The following is a 21372-nucleotide window of genomic DNA, read 5'->3' as shown; positions in this document are numbered from 1 at the left end:
TTGCATATTGTTTTGTTTTGATCCCCAATAGTGGTGTGTTTGAGACTGTGTGTTTATATCAGAGAGCAAGTTAGTTCACTTCCGAAATTCAGTCTCTTCATGTGGAAAGTGCAGATAAAACTACCCCCCCGCCCCGGGTTGTCGTGAGGATGGAATGTGATAATGTATACGTATGCAAAAGCACTGGGCGCTGAGCGTATGGGCTCCGCCAGCAGGAGAGCTGATGTTGAAGTGCATAGACTCATCTACACCACTGAATCAGAGGGCAGGGCAAATCCAGAGACCCTTAACTTGCTTAATAGCAGCTTGATAAGTAAGTATGTAATGAGAAAAGATATAATCTGAGAGGAATTGCAGCTGACGATCTGCTCCCATCAGCCTATTTTTTAAAAAGAGAATTTTAATGTTTATTAAAGAATTAACATTTTATGGGGATTGCAGGACTTTTCTCCTATCTTTTGCTTTACCTTTTATTCTCTGTTTCAGTTAAAATCTACTTTCTATCATTTCCTCCCAGGCAGGTTAGTATATACTATGTGGCTTGTTTTAAGTGAAAAGTCCCGTAAATTGGAACACATTTATTATTTATGGCGGTAGAAGGCTTCCCTTCGCACGCTCTAGCAGTACCCTGATGACACAAGATCGGAAGCTGAATTTAGAATAAACGTTCCTCTCCGTGCCTGCAGCCACGACCTGCTGTCCTTTTGGGATGTTCCATGTGGAGTGTTGCTTGACTGTACCTCGGGTCTTCCTTTTCATTGCATTTTAACTTTGCTGCTTCTAGCATCAGTGGAAGTGGCCAGACCTGAAAGCTGTTACATTATGTATCCAAAGAAAGATTTTGGGGACCTACTAATTCTCAACCACTTCAGCGGGCAAGAGGAGAGCCTGGAAACAAATGGGTTTGGCGAGCGGCCAGGCTGTGAAGCCAGGATGCCGTTCATTGGCAAGGACCTGCATCTTGTGCCCTGATGCGGTTCTACTTTGTGGACAATTTCTGTATCTGACTTTGGATGGCTTCGGGATCCTAGGGGTTATTATTCTGTTCACTCGAGCAGTGACTCAGAGACACTGAGTAATGTATAACCGGGAGGCAACGCTGGGGGTCCTTCTCGTAGGGTCTTGATTCTCCCTGCACGTTGTTTCTATTCCTGACTCTTGAGGTTTGCATTTCAATCCCATCAGTGAGGAAATATGAACGCAGAAAAATACCTATCTCTTTCTTTTGGAGCAGAAATCACACTCTGGCACGTGTCGTGTGAATTTCTTGTCTCTGAGTGCAGAGTCTTGGGCTTCTTAGCTGCTCCATCATTCTTCTCTGGTCCACGCTTCCCTCCCAGCCGCCATCTTGTTCCCTGCTCAGGGCTCCTGTTGTCAAGGAGAGAAGTGGGGGGAAGTTTCTGGGTGTTCTGTCTCTCCCCCTTGTCCTTGTTTTTTCCTTCTTCTGGAAAATAACTTTTATTTTCTTAATACAAAAATATTACATGTTTCTGCACTCAGAGAGGATTCCCTGGCAGAGTTTAAACTGGGATGGAGACATGGCAGTGCCTGATCAACAGGTGGGACCATGCGTCTGCCTCTCACTGGCAGCCCTGCCCGGCCCCTTGCCACACCTCTGTCGATCTATTTGTGTGAATTTCCTATTAATTAGGAGGCTTGCAAGGGGAGAGGAGATACCTTAAACCAGAGCATTGAATTACAAGAGCTGCCAAAACTCACCTGGCCTTCCTCCGTGCCATCCTGTTTTGGAATTGCATCTACTTTCCCAGACCATCTTCCAAATGAGCAGTTTGTAAAGGGTGGTCCGAGGACCCCTGGGGATCCCCAAAACTCTTTCTCCCTTTTCCAATAAGGTATCTGTGTGAGGCTGGATTTTCTTCGTATACTTCAACCAAACAAGACATTGCAACAGATTAAATGCAAAAGCAGGCCCAATGATACAGCTGTCTTTTACAAAGCCAGATGTTTAGGAGATTTGCAGAATGTAAAACAATGCCCCTCTTCTCATTTTTGTTTTGTTTTGGGAAATATAGTTGTTTCTTTAATAAAAATATATTACTTATGTTAACATGTAATGAGTTTACTATTGTTATTTTAAATGAAATAATAAATATATTAACATTTCTCAGTTTTAATTTTTAATACAGTAAATATCGATAGATACAACCTACATAAACAAAATTGCTTTGGGGTCCTCAATAAGTTTTAAGTGTGTAAAGGGATCTTGAGACAAGAAAGCTTGAGAATAAGTATCCTAATTATTTCTTCCAGTGCACCAACAAGTATTTCTGTGCCTTAAAATCAATGGTTGTTTGGGAGCACCCTAAATGTCCATCAACTATAATGGATAATAAATGATGATATATTTATAAAATGGAATACTATACAGCAATGAACAGGAATAAACTACGGCTGGTATGTGTTGAGTGAAAGAACCCAGGCACAGAAGAATATGTATTTTAGGTTTAAAAATGGTACAAATTAACTGTAGTGTTTAGGGATGCATATATGGGTGGGAAAAGTAGAAAGAAAAGCACGGAGGTGATGCTTTAAAAGTTAGGACTGTGGTTGCCTTCGTGGGGCAGAGGGAGGGCTGTGAATGGGAAGGGGTGTGGAGGAACTTCTTGGAATCGGCAGTGCATAACTTCTGTACAATGAGGTTTTACGCATTTCTCTGTATGTGGGTCTGCTGGTTATTAACCTATTGTTTTTGAGCTCTAAACCTATCCTTTTTACACCTTTTTCAATGCTAGGGATGGCACCCTGGAACCACACTCTCCTTTGCCAAATGGCTCAGTTACACATTGTCTCTGGAGAGAGGCTGGAGGGCTGGCAGACAAAGGAGGGACTTTGTCCTTCCAACATCCCCGAAGCCACGCTTCCTCACCTGCCAGGTCCGTCCAGCTGATTCCAGCAGCAGCTGATTCCAATCTGCAGCCTTTTAGGCTGCTGGAACCTGCCTCATTGTCCCTCCTCAGAAGTCACAGCACCGGCCAGCAAGGCTCCTAGTCCAAATGGAGCAGTGGCCTGCTCTCGAAGGCCTGATTGCCAGCTCTGCAGGACCCCTCCTTCCAGCTTCTAAATTTTCACAATCCCAGCCTCTGTCTTTTGTCCCTGCAGCCCTAGGGCTAGTAACTGCTTCCTACATGTAGCTGCTTTCTATGGAAAACACTTATAAGTTATTATTAACTGAAGTTATTAAATGGTATTGGGTCCTGTTGTTGTCATTTACATTTTATTACCAAACTTTAGAGCCTGGAGGAAATGCTTAGGAATCTCATTTGGGAGATGTTCTAGGTATTACTTCTGTGAAAACTGCACGTCCACCTTTTTTTTTTTTTTTCATTCTCAATAATCAAGAAAAAGAAAACGAATTTAGTTAGCATCACTATTTTTTTTTTTAAAGATTGGCATCTGAGCTAACATCTGTTGCCAATCTTCTTTTTTTTTCTTCTTCTTCTCTCCAAAGCCCCCCAGTACATAGTTATATATTCTAGTTGTAGGTCCTTCTGGCTCTGCTATGTGGGATGCCATCTCAGCATGGCTTGGTGAGCAATTCTATGTCCACACCCAGGATCCGAACCAGCGAAATCCTGCGCTGCCAACGTGGAGCACGTGAACTTAACCACTTGACCACGGGGTGGCCCCATAGTTAGCATCACTTTATATTAAAATAATTGGGGCCAGCCCTGTGGTGTAGTGCTCAAGTTCAGCACACACTGCTTTCACTGCCTGGGTTTGCAGCTTTGGTTCCTGGGCACAGATCTACACCACTCATCAACCATGCTGTGGCGGTGACCCACATATAAATTGGAGGAAGATTGCCACAGATGTTAGCTCAAGGCTAATCTTGCTCAAGCGAAAAAGAGGAAGATTGGCAACAGATGGTAGCTCAGGGCTAATCTTCCTCAGCAAAAAAAATAAATAAATAAAATTAAAAAAATTGATGTGGTTCCTGTCTCCTGACTAAATCTTTGAAATGATACAGAAAATGTTTCTGGGAATTGACCTCAGGAAAGAGATCCTCACAGATGGGATTTGGGGCGTGATTTGATTGTGTCCTTAGACTTGAATTCAGCACTGCACTCCTTGCTGTGGCGTGTAGTGGTGTCATGAGTCATCAGAGTATCCCCTGCAGTGGCTTGTAATGAGATGCTTCCTGAAGGAAAGGCCGCGGGGATCAAGCGGCTGCTACACTTGCTGTTTGTCAGTAAGGATGACAGCAAGGACTGTGGAGCATGGGATGGAAGTTTCTCAATGTGCTGGAGCACTTACAGGAAGGAAAACAACACACTCAGGTCTTTAAACTCTCAGTTCAAGTCTTGATCAGAGAACCAGAGAGCTTCTAGAATGACTCTCTCTTTTTCTTGTAGACCCTGGGCTGACCTTGCTGAAAATCAGACAGAGTATTTAATTGTGCAGGATGCAGAATCACAACCTAAAATGAATTCAAAGCTATGGCAAGTGTCTCATGTGAAATTTAAGGTGTTCTTTGGGAATGAGTGGGACCCTGAGGCCCGGTAGGGGGACATCCGGATGGATTCAGATGAAGCTGATAATACTGAAGTCCTGAGACACTTTGATCCTTCCTTGTTGGTGGAAGAAGCTTGTCATCCGTGTCTGAGGAGACCAGGCTCTTATTGCTGCAGACACTGTAATAATCTCACCCAGGGAAGTGGCCTGGCGAGGGAGGCTACCTGCCCTCCCTAAAACCTAACCAACCACCTCTCGTTGCTCAGCATGCTCCAGAGAGCAAGTACAAAGCCTGCACAGGAGGAAACAGCCTATGTTTCAAAGGAATTGCAAGGTTTTGATAATTTATATTACCAGAAACCTGGGGAGTTTGGGTAGTAATGTATTTTAAGTATTTAATGTATTTAAAGAAGACAGGGTGTGACACTGGAGGACCAAATTTCTTTTTATGGTTGCACTTACCAGAGAGCCAGGAAATTGTCTGTAACTAGAATCGGCTCTCATGGTTTGTCTGCTTGGATGACTAAAGCTTAGACCCAGTGGTGGCCCGCGCTTAATGGCAGTGAGAAGCCGGAACTTCCTTGGCATAACATTGAGGAAGGGATCCTAAGTCTTAGGGAGATGGGAATGTTGCAGTGGACTTATTTTGTGAAAACTTCACCCTCCTGTCCCCACTACATCCCTTAAGAGAGCCCAGGGCACCTTCCCCTGTTAGGGGTCTGAGAAATGCAGGGGTGAGGGGAGCACTAGCGTTGATGATGGGAGCCGTTTGATGACAGGACATGCTGCCGCTCAGGGGGGCTCTCGGGCTTCCCTGGGGACGATGGGACTCCAGAACAGCAGAGGTCAAGTGCAACCCTTACCTCCAGAGACAAGGTGGGCTGTGCTGGAACAGATGGCATGCCCCCACCAGGGTCTTCAGCGGAGGCTAATGATCACATGGCATCCTTAAGAATGAAATAGATGGGCAGCCTACTAAAATGTATCTGTGTTATGGGGGACACTCCAGGTCTGCTGGCCACAGGTGCCAGAGTAGAGAGTCTGGTCTCTCACTCCAATCCTGGGCCTAAGCCAGCGCTCAGATCCGGAGCCCCTGGATCGAGGGGAGGTAGGGTCCCCTTGAGGACAGTTACACTGTCACAAGTATAGCCTGTAAATCTTCCTCCAAGCCTTCTCTAAAGGGACATGGGGTCATTGCCAAGGGTGATGCCACACTGAGGGAAGAGAAGTACATAGGCCCTTCAGGATTTCCTGACTCTGAATTGATGCCAATTCCCAGGGACCCAAAATGCCACTGGGATCCCCTTGTCAAAGTAGGGGTTTATGGTGTTCAGTTTATAAATGGAGAACTGAGCCAAGTTCTAATCACAGGGGTCCCAGGAGGTCTGTGAACTCATGCTGCGGTTGTCTCTCCAGTTCCAGAAGATAAAATCAGGACATAGGTACTCAGCAGTGGGCAGAATTCATAAACGAACTCTTTATGCTGGGAAGTCTCTGGAACTTCCCCTTCCCACTTCAGTAGTAAACCAAAAGCTACACCGCAGTCCCGACTCTGATCTGACACGAGTGCCACCCCAGAAGACTTGAAGATGTAAGCGATGCTTGCTGCATACTTGCTACAGTCCCACGTAACTCACTTTTTGGTCTGTGCATGCGGTGGCTGGATCCTGGAGAAGGAGTGTGAACAATCCTGTATTTAATCGAGTGGCGACTTCCAGTGCAGCTGCTGTTCCAGATGTGGTGTTTTATTTTGGAGCAAATCAACACAGCTCCTGATACTGGTATGTGGCTGTTGACCAGATAAAGGCTTTTTCTCTAGCCTATTTGCAAAGGCAATCAGAAGATTGCTTTTACCTTACGGGGCCAAATCATACCTGACTGATACAGTGTGTTATAGTCCACCTTGAAAGTTTTTAAAAATAAAAATAATACAACTCCTACCTCTACAAATAAAATCACAATTCTCTGTGTTGTTAATGTCTCATGAGAAACTGGCTGGAGAGATTTTCATTGGAATCAGAAGGTGTGTTTGAGATGGTTTAACTTCAAAGATGGGTGGCATAGAATGACAACATTTACTTCGGGGGCCAGGGAGCATGTCACTAAGGTAGGTGCCTTCAATTATGATACACTAAGAGGCCTGCCCACTGCCAGCCAGGACACACAGCTGTGTATTCATGGGCCGTCGGTGGGGAAAACAAACCGCGTGTCTGCGTACAGGCCCTTGTGCAGAGCATCCGAATTTCGGGCTCTGGGTCAGGATCAAGCTGCTGCTCACAACCACATCCCAGTGCTGGGTGCTCCAGAGCCAGGCGCGCAGGGCTTCATTTCATGATGGCGCTTGACGCTGGAGCAGCTCTGGGCAGGCTTGGCTTGCGAGTGACTTGGTCAAAGCTTTCGAGAGTTAGGCAGGGGCCAGCAGCACGCCGTTTTAATTACACACCATCTGGACTAACCAGAACAAACAAACATGCCTATCAGAGCCCGTTAGAGACTGTCCTATGCAGGATGCGCTCTCCTTTTTGATGGAGCCAGTGGAAGAGTTAGAGGCTGGGAGACAGCTCTCAAGCAGTTAGACTGACCTCATACCCAAAGCAGGAGTAAGTCTGCAAAATGCAAAACTGTGCACATAACCACCAGTGAGAAAGGATGGGAGGCACCTTCATCTCCTCACCTTTGGATTTGAAAGCGATTCCTTTGACTCCCATAACCCTTAGGGGTTCCCTGCATCTTAGTTCCTACCACACTGTTCTGTCTTTATACTGGGGCCGGTCCAGTGGCGCAGCGGTTAAGTTTGCATGTTCCGCTTCAGCGGCTCGGGGTTCGCCAGTTCGGATCCCGGGTGTGGACATGGCACCTCTTGTCAAGCCATGTTGTGGTAGGCGTCCCACATATAAAGCATATAAAGTAGAGGAAGATGGGCACGGATGTTAGCTCAGGGCCAGTCTTCCTCAGCAAAAAGAGGAGGATTGGAAACTTTCTGGGCTGCTCTGCTGCCAGACTGTGAGCTAGCAGAGGGAGGTGCCCTCTTTCCATTCCCAGGCCCTGGCCACAGTCTGTGCTCACTCAACACTTTCCCAATGGAAAAGCTTTGTTTCTCTTGTATCTTCTCTCTCTGCACCGACAGCCTCTTACTCTATAGACAGACAGATTCTCTCTCTTTTAAGATGATTGGGATAGAGGAGAACAGTTTAGAATTATGTTTTTCTGTTCTAGTTTTATCTACAACGCATCTCTAAAGAATTGCCAATAATCTCTCCAATGGCTAAAAAAGATTCTAAGTCATTTGGATTTTAAAAGGTAGAACCAATGGGATTTTTATTTTGTTTATTTTATTTTTATTTTGTTTCTGAGGGAGGACACTGGGCAGGATATGTCAATACAAAGTTAGGTCCCCTCAGCAGACACTAAGGGATCTGCATCTGGTAAGTGACCGAGTGAGAGGGACTCTGGTTTCCAATGCTAACACTACCCAGAGGCAGGGTTTCAGTGATACTCGGAGGGACTCTGACGTTTCGGGGTTGAGCGCCATCACAGAGAACTTTGCAGGCTTCCTCACATGCCCCTTGGAGAGGTTCCGGTGGGAAATGCAGCCTACAGGGTTGCAGATCTTTTGCTTAAGTAAAGCTCCCCTCTAAATGAGTAAAAATCCTGCACCATTGCTGTCTTTTCTGTTGTCGTGCCTCCATTTTTTGTGCCCTTAATTTGTTAGCTCATCTAATTCTCAGAAGGTTCCACGTGGTGAGCAGTATTTACCCCAACCTTGAAGGTGAGGGACTGAGGCTCAGAAGGGGTACAAAAACTTCCCCAGCGTCGCCCAGAAGGGAGGTGGCTGAGCGGATTCCACCAGGGCGTCTGACTCCTCCTCCCGTGGTCCTGCTGCTTCTCCACCAGCTCGTAGAGAAGAGCTTGGGCACCCTCAGGACAGTGGCTCTGGGTGGGAGGAGGGTCCCAGGCATGGGCTGGAAGAACACGGCAGCTCCGCGGAGGTTGTTCCACATCCTGTGGAAAGATGAGGATGGCCTTCATTCTCTGTGGCCACTCCGCGGCTCTCAAGAACTGGAGTGTCCTGCTCAGGCAACTTGGGACATTCGCTTAGTCATCTGGGCCGCAGTTTCCTTCCTGACCATAAATGAGGATAAATGGTGCCTCCTCTAGGCATGCTGTGGGATTAAATGAAACGACGAATTAAAAAAACTCACTAAAGAGACGCTTTCAAAAGATGGCAGGAGTCATAGTTTATGATCATTTAGTTGGCGACTCTCTCTCTAACTGAGAATGTGCGGCACCCAAGTTTCCATTTCTTTTTTGTTTTTTTATTGAGATAAGATTGGTATATAACATTGTATAAGTTTCAGGTGTACAACATTATAAGTTAACATCTGTATACACAACAGCGTGCTCACCACCAAAAGTCTGGTTACCATCCATCCCCACACAAATGACCCCTTTCACTCATTTTGCCCTCCCCCCAACCTCCCTCCCCTCTGGTAACTACCAATATGTTCTGTGTATCTACGAGTTTGCTTTTGTTTCCATTTTATTTGCTCATTTGTGTTGTTTTATACATTCTGCATGAGTGAAATCACTGTATTTGTCTTTGTTCATCTGACTTATTTCACTTAGCATAATGCCCTCACGGTTCATCCATGTTGTCACAAATGGCAAGATTTCATTCACAAATGGCAAGATTTCATTCTTTATGGCTGAGTAGTATTCCATTGTTATACATAGACCACATCTTCTTTATCCATTCATCCATTGGTGGTCACTTAGGTTGTTTCCATATCTTGCCTATTGTGAATAATGCTGCAATGAGCGTACTGGTGCATGTATCTTTTCAAATTAGTGTTTTCGTGTTCTTTGGATAAATACCAGAAGTGAGATAGCTGGATCATATGGTAGTTCTGTTCTTCATATTTTGAGGAATCTCCAAAATGTTTTCCATGGTGGCTGCACCAATTTACATTCCCACCAGCAGTGTATGAGGGTGACATTTTTCTCTCCATCCTTGCCAACACTTGTTATTTCTTGTCTTTTTAATAGTAACCAAGGCTCCGTTTCACTGGGGACTAGTTGATTTCTTCAAGAGAGGGCATTTGGGAGCAATGGAGTTGCCTCTGTGGTAGTGTCTAATGGTTTAAATCGAGTGTCTCTGTATGTCTTGAAACCATGACTTTGAGATATTGTCAGAAACAGTCTATTTTAGTCAATCACCAAGTTTTAAACTTTTTAAAGTTTAAAAAGGGAAAGATTTTTTTCCCCTTGGGGTTTTATATCCTATCTTTGTACTGACATGAGTGTCATAAATATGGAAATGTTTATCTGGACTTACATCCATATAGATATAAGATAGATAAAACACTTGGCAGAATGGGCTTTTTCCACCCTTGCATCCCTTTTCTTTTCTCTGCCTTGCTTCTTTACCTAAAACATACATATTTTGGTAAGAGTTAGAAAGAGGCTATATCACTATCGTTTATCTAAGCTCTGTTATAAGAGCCAGCCGAGGTTGTCAGGAGAAATGATGGTGGTCCTGCAGACGTTTCATTCTGAAGGAATGTCCTCCCAGACACCCCGCCGAGCAAGGATGGGAAAGATAAAGAACTGAATGTGGTGTGTGGCCATGATCATCCAATGGTGAGATCTTTCTGGAAAAGGACTGTACCTACAAGCACTTTTAGGCCTTGCTCACACAACTTAGAGGCAACAAATACAACCTTAATATCTGTCACCAAGTATTTAAAAAATGGATCCAAGTGGGTTTCTCTTTTATCTGTCACAAGTAGGCATAGCATATTCAAGTCAGTTAAATTTTACAATTGGGAGTAGCAGATAAACTATACACCCTTCAATAATTTTAAAGATATCAACTGCATGAGCATACACTTCACATTCACATGTCATAGGATGAAATGTCTTTCTGTGGCTGAGGACTCAGAAATCTTAGGGCCTCCGGGTCACGTAGGGACACCAGCTTTCACAGCCTGGGAGAGCACAGGGCTCATAGCCATGGTTTAGTTCAGGGAGTTTTGGGTTCCTCTCTGTGGGATTCTATAAAAAATGGAAGATTTAAACTGGGCATTTATGCTGTATTAGTTTGCTAGGGCCACCATAACAAGGTACTACACTGGGGTGGCAGAGAACAATAGAAATTTATTGTCTCACAGTTCTGGAGGCTGGAAGTCCAAAATCAAGATTTTGGTGGGGCCATGCTCCCTCTGAAGGGGCTGCGGGATGAGGGATTAAGGGGAAGACATGTTTGTGGCCTTTCTCCCAGCTCTGGTAGCCTCAGGCTTGATGAGATCATGTCTCTTCACATTGTCTTCCCTTTGTCTGTGTCTCTGGGTCCAAATTTCCCCTTTTTAAAAGGACACCAGTGATGTTGAATTAGGGCCCACCCTAATGACCTCATTTTAACTTGATTATCTCTGTAAAGACCCTATCTCCAAATAAGGTCACATTCTGAGGTCCTGGAGGTTAGGACTCACATATCTCTTTTGGGGGGTACATTATGGAGTCCATAACAGATGCTTTTAATAGATTGGAGCTCTGGATAAGATTTCTTTAAAAAGGAAGCTCAGCGCTAAGTATTTTGAAAGTCTGCTATCTGAAAGGTGAGGAAACTAAGGCCTATCGAGGTAAACGACCTGTTCACGTTATACAGTTTATGTGGCAGATTTGGGATTCCAGTCCCGGGCCTGGGCCGGCTCAGTGTGCTGTCCACGCACAGCAGGAGCTGCCAAGCTAGTTAATAGAAAGTTCTGATTGCTAGCATAGCTGCGAAACCAACTTCATTCTTTAAAGTTTTTATTAGTCTTTTTCAAAAATGTCCCTTTTAATTGGAGAATTTGACATCGACATCCTGTTGGCTGGAAAGAGCCTAAGGCAACGTAAAGTAATTGTCTTTCATAGAAGAGTTCAGAAGTACATTTGATCATCTCTGTCAGCTGCCGAAAAACGTTCATTCCTTACTGGAATAATTTTGAAGTGAAAAGGCAGAAAACAATCCAATGGTTAATGACGTACAATCAATACCGAATAGAAAGAACATAATATTGTTGTGGGGCTTCTTCTTTTGTTTCTTTATTCCCATTCCACTTCCTTTTTTTCATTATATGACAAGACTCATTGACAGATGCTAATTGGTGGGATTCAGAACTTCTGGGAGAATGGAAGCCAGTGTGGAAGTCCCGTGTTGTTTTGATTCTCTTGTGACAGTTTGCGAATGTGGAGACCCATGGAATGAAAGTAATCAGCTGGTGAGATTTCTCTTGTTAAGCTAAGATCTGTGTTGTACTGTTTGGCATAAAGGACAGCCTGAGATCTGTCCTGGAGGCCAATTCTTTGGCATGTGAGGTGATGGATGACATTTGTCCTGAGTGACCCCTGACGTTCTCTCCATATCCCCTCCTGCTGTTGGTCGTTAGGCACCCGAGGCTCTCCTTGTTCACTTCCTGGATCACGCCCGGGGCACTCTGGGAAGATGGCAGCTTGCATGCACATCTCTGAGGTCCTCTTTCTCTTTTGAGTAAAACAAGGACTGATGACCAGTGCAGGCATGGCCGTGAGTTTGTCTGAGCTCCCTGTGGAAGATGGAGGTGGAGGGGGGCGTTCTCCATGTCCTAGGGTGAACCAGGAGGGCCCAGTGCAGAGCGGAAGGCCCTCCTCTCCCAGCAGCTCAGAGGGAAGACAGCAGACACTGTGCCAGCTGAGAAGGCCTGGTCAGCAGAGGCCTGGGCCCTCCCTAGGGATCCCCCTGAACCTTCTGCTATGAGGAGAGCTGACCCTGGATTGCTAAGGGGCGCCATACAGAGGCCAGATAACTACCTGTGGGCTTCTGGGTTGGGAGACAACTTACTGGGTGAGTTGGAATAAACCTAAGAGTAGTGAGCTTCCTTCGGTGTTCCTCAGCTGAGAAGTGAGTCAGCTTGGATGTTCCAAGAAGAAGCTGCCAAGATGCATTTAGAAGTGCAAGATATTTGGGGGTTAATGCTTGTGAAAGACAAAGAGAAGAAAGAGCAGGACTAGGCAGGGAAAGCCTTCAGACCCTCATGGGGGCTGCTTTCTGTGTCAGAAGACGGGAAGGAAGAAGGATTGAGATGCAGCTCCGAGAAAGTCAGCCAACCCAGTGTGGAGCTTCAGTGCAAAGACTGCCTGTAGTGTCTGGATGGGACAGAAATGGCCAGGCCTGTACCCCCACTGGGCTCGGTCACTGACTGGAAGCTGCCTGAGGAGAATATGACCTCAGCATGAACCCTGCGGCGGGACCTAAAGGCACTGCAGCTGAAGGCTGTCAGCTAATTGCACAACTGGTGGAAAATTCTTACTGAAGAATCTTGAATGAATGAACAGAGACAGGAGACAGAGATGAACATGGGTATACATACATATATATTTCTCCTCTCTCTCTCATGTATCTGTATCTATGTTTATATCTACATAGATAATTTCAATGGCATGCACTTGAACAAAAGAAGGTTTTCTAGAATTTAAAACCAAAATGTTCAATTGCAAAAATGTTCTATATTTATGTGCCTATGTAATATATATTGTATGTTATATATAAAATATACACATATACACAAATATATAAATATACATGTATATACACATGCACAGATAGTCACATATGTATATTACAAGTAGTGTGTGTGTGTAGACATTTATATTTGCATAGACACGGTGAAAGGTGTGCAAAGACCAGTGCATATGTGAGAGTGTGCTCATCTCAGGGGTGAGAACAAAGGGATGGTTTGTGTGCATGTTAATTATTAATATTTTCTTTTACAACTTTGAGTTGTATGCTTGTTACAACAAAGTATTTGTGCATTAAAATTTTAATTTTATTGAAATAAAACGTGCTCATTGTTAAAAATCTAATAGTACCAAACAGATTTGTAATGAAAAAAGGGGCCCTGCTCTGCTCTTTCCCGCCGGCCCATCCGTCATCCCACAGGCAATCACTTTTAATTACTTGAGCTGTCTCTTTCGGTTGCCACTTCCGTATTTCTAAATAATGTGCTTGTGCTTCCTTGATGCTTCCTGTTTTAGGCGTTTGTTGTCTGTGTCTTCCTGGGGTGGTGGAGGAGCATTTATCTCCCCAGCTCTGCCCCATCCCACCTCACCCCGCCTGGTCCCTCCTCTCTTTTGTCTTTCCCACGTAGTTGTATGGTATCACAATTGTTAGTGACATCCATGAAAAGCATCTATCTCATTACGGCTGTAGGATTATGGTTTCCGAAAGAGCCAAATCTCTGACTATGATTGCATTTCTTTTATTACATAGGGTATTTTGTGTGTTTCCAGTGAAAAATATCTTCCCACCATTGATAGCTCCTCACAATCAGATTCCCTCTACAGAGCGGTGCGCATTTCTCATGCATCCTTCTAGAGAAATTTTATGCACATGTGAGCACATATGTATATATTTTCCTTTCCCCCCCTAGAAATAATAGCGTATTATATACACTATCCCTCACTTGGTTGGTTTTTTAAAAAAATAATACATCTTAGATATTGTTCTATATCTACATATAAACATGCCTCGTTCTATATAGTGAGCGGCTGCATAGTATTCTATTGTATGAATACACCAAAATTTATTTAACTGGTGCTGTATTGATGGAAATTTAGGTTATCATCAGATCTGGAATGCATATTCTATACACATGTCATTTCACATGTGTGTTTATTATCTATCTAAAGGATAAATTCCTATATGTAGAATTTCTGGGTGAAATAATGTAGGCATTTTAAGTTTGGATAACACAGTGAAGTGGTCCTTCAAGGAGGTTGTAACAATTTACATTTCCACCAATATAATTTGTTTCTCTAGCCTTTTGCCAGTAGAGAATATTGTTAAATAATTTCCTCTTTGCCCAAACTGACAAAGAACTATGAGATATGATCACAGTTTGATTTTGCATTTCTTTTACTATGAATGAATTTGAGTATATTTTAATACATTTAAGAGCCATTTATAACTCCTTTTATGTGAATTATCTAATAGTGTATTTGCCAATTTTTCTATTGGATTGTATGTCCTATTGATTTGTTCAAACTATTTATGTATTAAGAGAACGAGCTTTTTGTTGAGTTCTGTCTTGCAGATTACTTTCTTCAGTTTGGGGTTTATCTTTTGACTTTGTTTATAGTGTTTCTTTCATGCAGAAAACTTTAATTTTTATCTAATCACATTTTGCAATTGGATAACCTCTCCACTTATGAGAAGATGTCAGACAAATCCAAATTGAGGAACGTTTCACAAAATAATACTTTTCAAAAGTGTCAAGGTCATGAAGACTTAGTAAGTGTTTCAGACTGCAGGAGACTAAGGAGAAATAACAACCAAATACAACATAATATCCTAGATAGGATCCTGGAACTGAAAGAGGACTTTGGTGGAAAAATTGGTGAAATTGGAATAGGTCTTTAGTATTGTGCCAATATGAATTTCTTGGTCCTGATAACTGTATTTCAGTAATGTAAGATGTTGACATTAGTAGAAGCAGTGGGTGTGTGTTTGGGGGGGAGCTATAAAAAAATCTCTGCTCTATTCTTGCAAATTTTCTGTGTCTATAAGTTAGTTTAAAAAGTTAAAAAATGTATAATTTTAGCAGATGCTGCCAATTATCTACCCAATATTTATTTTACCTTCCTTCCTTATTAACAGAACCTTGAGCAGTGTTCCTGTTTCTTTGCAGATAAGGGTGGCCAATGAGAACAAAGCAAAATTTGTCAAGTGAGTCTTCTTTGAATGAAAAGCCAGTTTTTCATTCTCTTTCCAGTTTCCTGGGAAGCAGAAAACGTGGCTGGAGCTCCAGCAGCCATCTTTGGTTCATGAATGAAGGGACAAAAGAATTTCAAAGACCTTACACTTGGCATCATTGCTATCCTGAACCATCAGCAGCAATGGTCTATCCTTTTGTAATTAAGTCTCTGTATACCTGAAATGCAATTTCTAGCTGATAGCAGCGTGGTTCTTGGCCTTCCTCACTTCAACAACTTAAAAAAAAGGACTCCATTTTCCTTCGGAAGTGACTTTAGTTTCAATTTTATATTAAAAAATGTTCATCTATCTGGAGTTACTTTCATTTAGTCTAAGGACTGAGATAGAGATCTGACTTAATTTTCCCCCCAATACCTACTCAGTTGCCCAACACCGTTAACGTATTGAATTTCTCCCCACTGATATTCAATGTCATTTTAATAATCTGCTAGATTTTAATAGATGTTGGGTCTGCTTCCAGGATTTCTATTTGGTTGCATTGATCTGATTATTCACGTGCCACTTCCACAATGTCTTCACTCTAGTTTTATAATGTATTTTAATATCTAGTAGGACAAGTATTTCCTCTTTAACTTTTTTTCAAATTTTTTCCTGGCTTTTTGTATATTTCCATATGAACTTTAGAATCAGATTGTGTTGTAAAAGTTTTTGCTTGGTATCTTTACTGAGATTCCATTAAATTTATGTATTAATTTAGGAAAATTTGATATCCTTTTAATATTGAGTCTTCCTATCTCATCAAATAGAGTATGCCTTTTAATTTATTCAAGTGTGTTCTTTAGAAACATCAGAACATTTTATTCAGATGGGTCTCAAGCACATTTCTTGTTAATTTTACTCTCATGTATTCAGCCTTTTCTGTTGTTATTTTAGGAGGGTTGTTTTCTTCTATTATATTTCCTAATCTGTATATAGGGAATATAATAATTTTTCATATTAATTTTGTAATCAGACAAGTTAATAAATTTTCATATTGTTTGTAGTAGTGTTTTCGGTTGATTCTTTTTTAGGTTTCTCAGTTATATATCATTTCGTCTGCCTACTATGATACTTTGGCTTTACATTATTTCTTTACATGCTCTATTAATGATACTTTTACTTAATGATACTTTCTTTATATACTCTCATTTCTTTCCCTTGTCTGATTGCATCAGATACTTAAATAGATGGTGGAGAAGAAGTCAGAATCCTGACACAAAACAGATAGCATGTTAAAACTGGGTAACATGAGAAAAGTTTAATAAACGAGCTGCTTCCAAAGTGTGAACAAAGTGTAGTGAAGCCACCAGGCATGGCGCAGTACTCTGGCCAGTAACAGTGGGTACCTCTTACCACCTCTAGGCCTGACGGGGTGAAGGGAGGGAGAAGCTATTGGAGCCTGGAGCCAGAGAGAGCTTTGTGCAGAGGGTCATCACACAAGTGGGGTGGCCTTTAGTTGAGAAACACAGCCAACCGCTATGACAGGGAGAGAGTGGAGGAATGGTGCTCAACCATGCTCCTCCCCTGTATCTGCCAGCGCACCCCACTGGCAGAATCCAGGGAGTAGCCAGAGATAAGGCACCCTGTTGATGCACTCTCCACAGGTGAGCTTCCCCAGCAAGAGCAAGGCCTGGAAGGATAGAGCAGACCCAGAGGGGCAAAGAGGAGAGAGCCAGCACAGAGTGCATCCTTGTCTTGTTCTTGACATTAGTAGGAAAACCTCTGGTATTTACCAGTAAGCATACATGTTTGTATGTACATACACATATGTAGCTACATATAGGTATGTGTGTATCTATCAATCTGTCATCTACCTATCTGTAAATCTTTACATCTGTATATATGTATATGTTTAAAAAGTAAACCATGTTTAAAAAGGAAACATCAAATTCTTTTTTAATTAAAAAATTCTGAGATTGATGTTGAATATTATATCAGAATCTTTGTAGTATTTAAAGAGATGATCATATGATTTTTTCTTTTTATATAGAAGTAGTAAATATTTTAATACATATTCAGTGATTATATCATCTCTGAAGTACTGATATGAAAACATCAGCCACAATGTGTCTTTTTTTAATATGCTACTGGATTTTGTTTGCTAATATTTTACGTAGGATTTTTGCACTGATTTTCACGGAGGAGGTTTTTCCGCACAGTTTGAGTGTTTTTGTTAAATTTTATGTCAATGTTATACTGCCTTCATACAAAGAATTTGATAGCTTTGCTTTGTTTTTTCTGTGCTCTGTTAACAGTTTAAATAGAATTGATGTTATCAGTTTCTTAAATGATTGGTAGAATTTACCTGGGAAACTGATCGTGTGTATACACGTGTCTCTTTTTGATGACTTTTTCCATATAAATGGAAATTTGTCCCTTTAGGTTTTTTTGCTCCAAACTTGATGAATTTATGTAACTTATATTTTCCCAGAAAATCATCTATTTTATTGAAGTTACAGATTTATCTACATAGAGTTGACAAATTAGTCTCATGGTTCCTTAAATTTCTTCTGTATCTATAGTTGTCTCATTCAAAAAGTTTTTTTGCGTATATGTATGTTTTCTGTTTTTTTCTTGACTCATTAGTAGTAATTTTTAAAAATTATTTTTTCTAGAAAACAGCTCTCAGATTTATTTCTACCACTGTCTGTTTCCCAAATCATTTATTTCTGCTCTTTATTAATTCTTTCCTCTGATTTACTTATTTTAATTTTTTATTTTTCTTTTATTTTTTAAGATTGGCACCTGAGCTAACAATCTGCCAATCTCCCTTTTTTTTTTTTTTTTTTGCTTTTTATACCCCAATCCCTCCCAATAGATAGTTGTATACTTTTAGTTGTGGGTCCATCTAGTTGTGGCATGTGGGATGCTGCCTCAACATGGCCTGATGAGCAGTGCCACGTCCTCGCCCAGGATCTGAACCAGCAAAACCCTGGGCCGCAGAAGTGGAGCACGCGAACTTAACCACTCGGCCACGGGGCTGGCCCCTTTTGTTACATTTCTAACTTCTAGAGTTGGACTCAAATCATTTATTGTCATTCTCTGTTATTTATTATATTAGTATTTAAAGGTATGATTTTTCTGATGGGACCACTTTAATTGTAACCCATGGGTTCTATAATGTAGTTTTGTTATTATTTTTTCCAATTCTTCAGTTTCAATGTTGTCCTCCTCTGACTCAAATGTTAAAGAAAGTTTTAAATTTTTCAGATGTAGGCTTTCATACAGCCATTTTCTTCTTTTTTTAAAAAATAGACTTTATTTTTTTGGGTTAGTTTTAGGTTCACAGCAAAATTGAGCAGAAGGTACAGAGATTTCCCATATGCCCACTTTCCCCCCAAACGAACCTCCTTCACTGTTGACATCCTGCATCACCGTGGTACATTTTTTACAGTTGATGAACTTACACTGATACATTGTTATCACCCAAAGTCCACAGTTTACATTAGAGTTTACTCTTGGTGTACATTCTCTGGGTTTAGACAAACGTCTAAGGACACGTGTCCACCTTGAGAGTATATAGAATAGTTTCACTGCCCTAAAAATCTTGTGTTCGGCCCATTTATCCCTCCCTTGCCTCTAACCCCAGGCAACCAATGATCTTTTTATTGTCTCTGTACTTTTGCTTTTTACAGAATGTCATACTCGGAATCTTACAGATTTGCTCCTTTCACTTAATAATATGCATTTCCTTCATGTCTTCCAGTGTCTTGATAACTCATTTCTTTTTACGCTGAATAATTTTCCATTGTATGGATGTACCACAATTTAACCATTCATCTCTTGAAGGACATTTTGGTTTCTTCCAAGTTTTGGAAATGATTAATAAAGCTTCTATAAGCATCTGTGTGCAGGTTATTGTGTGAACAAAAGTTTTTCAGCTCCTTTGGGTAAATACCAAGGAGTGCAATTGCTCGTAAGAGTATGTTCAGTTTTGCAAGAAAGTGCCAAGTTATCTTCCAAAGTGACTGTATCGTTTTGCATTACCTCCAGCAGTGAATGAGAATTTCTGTTGCTCCACATCCTCCCAAGCATTTGGTGTGTCAGTGTTTTGGATTTTTGCCATTCTAATAGATGTATAATGGTATCTCATTGTTGTTTTAATTTTCAATTCCCTAATGATATATGATATTGAGCGTGTTTTCACATGCTCATTTGCCATCTGTTATATTCTTTGGTGAGGTGTCTGTACAGGTCTTTGCTCATTTTTTAATTGGATTGTTCATTTTCTTATTGTTGAATTTAAAATTTTCTTGTATATTTTGGATAGTAGTCCTTTATCAGATATCTTTTGCAAATATTTTCTCCCATTATATGGCTTGTCTTGTCATTCTCTTGACTGTCTTTTGCAGAGCAGATATTTTTAATCTTAATGAAGCCCAACTTATCAATTATTTTTTTAGTGAGCTGTGCCTTTGGTGTTGCATCTAAAATGTCATTGCCGTACCCAAGGTCATCTAGATTTTCTCCTATGTTATCTTACTTCTTTGTTTTTTCACTTGCATAGTTTGCTAATTATTTCTTCTTATTTTTCCTAAATACTCCACCATATGACTTATTCTATAGAGTTCTCATTTTTTCATGGTCCCTCTCCCCCGAGTTATCACTTCTCCTGCTTTAATGTGGAATGGTTGGTCTCTGATGCTGCGGCTTAGGCCTGATAAAGTGCATTGGAACAGTGTATGGAGCCAGTCATGTGGATATCTGGAGAAAACGTATTCCAGGCAGAAGGAAATTGAAGACAACACTTTTCATTTTAGAGTTCTATACCCAGCCAAACTAACACTCAAATGTAAATGTAAAGATAGAATAAAGACTTTTTTTTTGAATGTCCAAGGACTCAGAATATTTACATACAAACTCTCTTTCTCAGGAAAGTATTGCAAGCCATGGTCCAACAAAGTTAAACAGTGTAAAGGCACTAAGGCAGAGATGCATTTGGGATGTTAAAGTACGGCAAGGAGGCCAGCATGGCCGGAGCAGAGTGAGGGCAAGGGACAGCAGTACGAGATGAGTCAATGAGGGGGAGGTCAGGAGGTTAAGCATGGAGGACTTTGTAGACCATTGTAAAGACTTTTGTCCTTACTCTTTGTGAGATGAAAAACCAATGGAGGGTTTTACTGAGAGGACATATATTTCAAAGGATCACTTTGGCTGTTCAATGGAGAATAGACACAGGTGGAAGCAAGGAGACTAGCTCTCCTGTGTTAGAGCCTGTGTTTTGGACCACATGCATTCCTTTTCTTATTTTTTTTTGTTTGCTCTTTCATTCTGCTGGAGCACATCTCTTAGTAGTTTCCTAATGAAGAGTGTTTTATAAATAAATACTGCTTGTCTTTGTTTATCTAAAAAGGTCTTCATTCTCTCTTACATTTGAATAGTAGTTGGACTGGGTATGACATTCTAGGATGAGAATTACTTTCCTTCAGAATTTTACAAACCCCATTGTTTTCTAGCTCCCAGTGTTGAGAAGTCTCATACTTCTTATTCCTGATCCTTTGCATGTGACTATTCTTTTTCTTTTTGGAGGCTTTTAGGCTATTCTCTTTATTTTTGAAGTTCTATAATGTGGTGTATTTTTGATCATGTGTAGAGTTTTCTCATTTTACTAAGCACTTAGTGTGCACCTCTGTATTCTTCAGTTCTGGGTATTATTTTTGAATTTCTTCTCTTTATTCTTCTGTTCTCACTACTATTTGTTACATTTTAGACCGTGTAGATGATCCTTGGGATTTCTTATCCTTTCTCTTACATGTTTCAGCTTTATGTCATTTTGTGCTATCTACTTCTTGAGACATTTCCTCAATATTATCTATGAACATTTCTGTTGATTTTTTGTCTTTGCAATTATGTTTTTAATTTCCAAGAGCATCATTTTATAAAACAACATTGTGTTTTAGTTGGGTGAAAGCAAAATATATTTTCATTTCTCAAAGGATTCTAAAAATGGAGTTTTTAAATATTCCTTGCATGATCTCTTTCTTCTGGGTTCATTAGTTTTTAAAATTTGTTTATCTCTCTTTTTGATATCAGATGGCTTGCTGCAATTTCTGATGGTTCTTCCTTAACTTTGGGTAGTTTCAGTGGGGATCTGACATTTATCTGGGTGGTTCCAAAATGCCAGAATA

At 41.2% G+C, this 21372-nt stretch overlaps 1 protein-coding gene across 6 annotated transcripts in view; it reads left to right on the top strand.

The window, feature by feature from the left end:
* FAM169B (Protein) overlaps positions 1-21372 on the top strand; it is a 210582-nt gene that overhangs the window by 136875 nt on the left and 52335 nt on the right. For 2 of the 6 annotated variants that reach the window (XR_011540039.1, XR_011540052.1), the window contains one exon: positions 4374-6428. The exons of 1 other annotated variant lie outside the window; for it this stretch is intronic. The gene's annotated coding sequence lies outside the window, so the exon portion shown is untranslated. Of the gene's footprint in view, positions 1-517; positions 648-784; positions 920-4373; positions 6435-21372 lie in introns of those variants that run through there. 3 more of the 6 variants (XR_011540046.1, XR_011540049.1, XR_011540048.1) reach the window with 3 other exon arrangements.

Source organism: Equus przewalskii, chromosome 1, assembly GCF_037783145.1.
Source record: "Equus przewalskii isolate Varuska chromosome 1, EquPr2, whole genome shotgun sequence".
In the NCBI taxonomy this organism is placed as follows: Eukaryota; Metazoa; Chordata; class Mammalia; order Perissodactyla; family Equidae; genus Equus; species Equus przewalskii.
The sequence above is the reverse complement of the archived record's forward strand: the minus strand, read 5'-3'. Positions and strand labels throughout refer to the sequence as shown.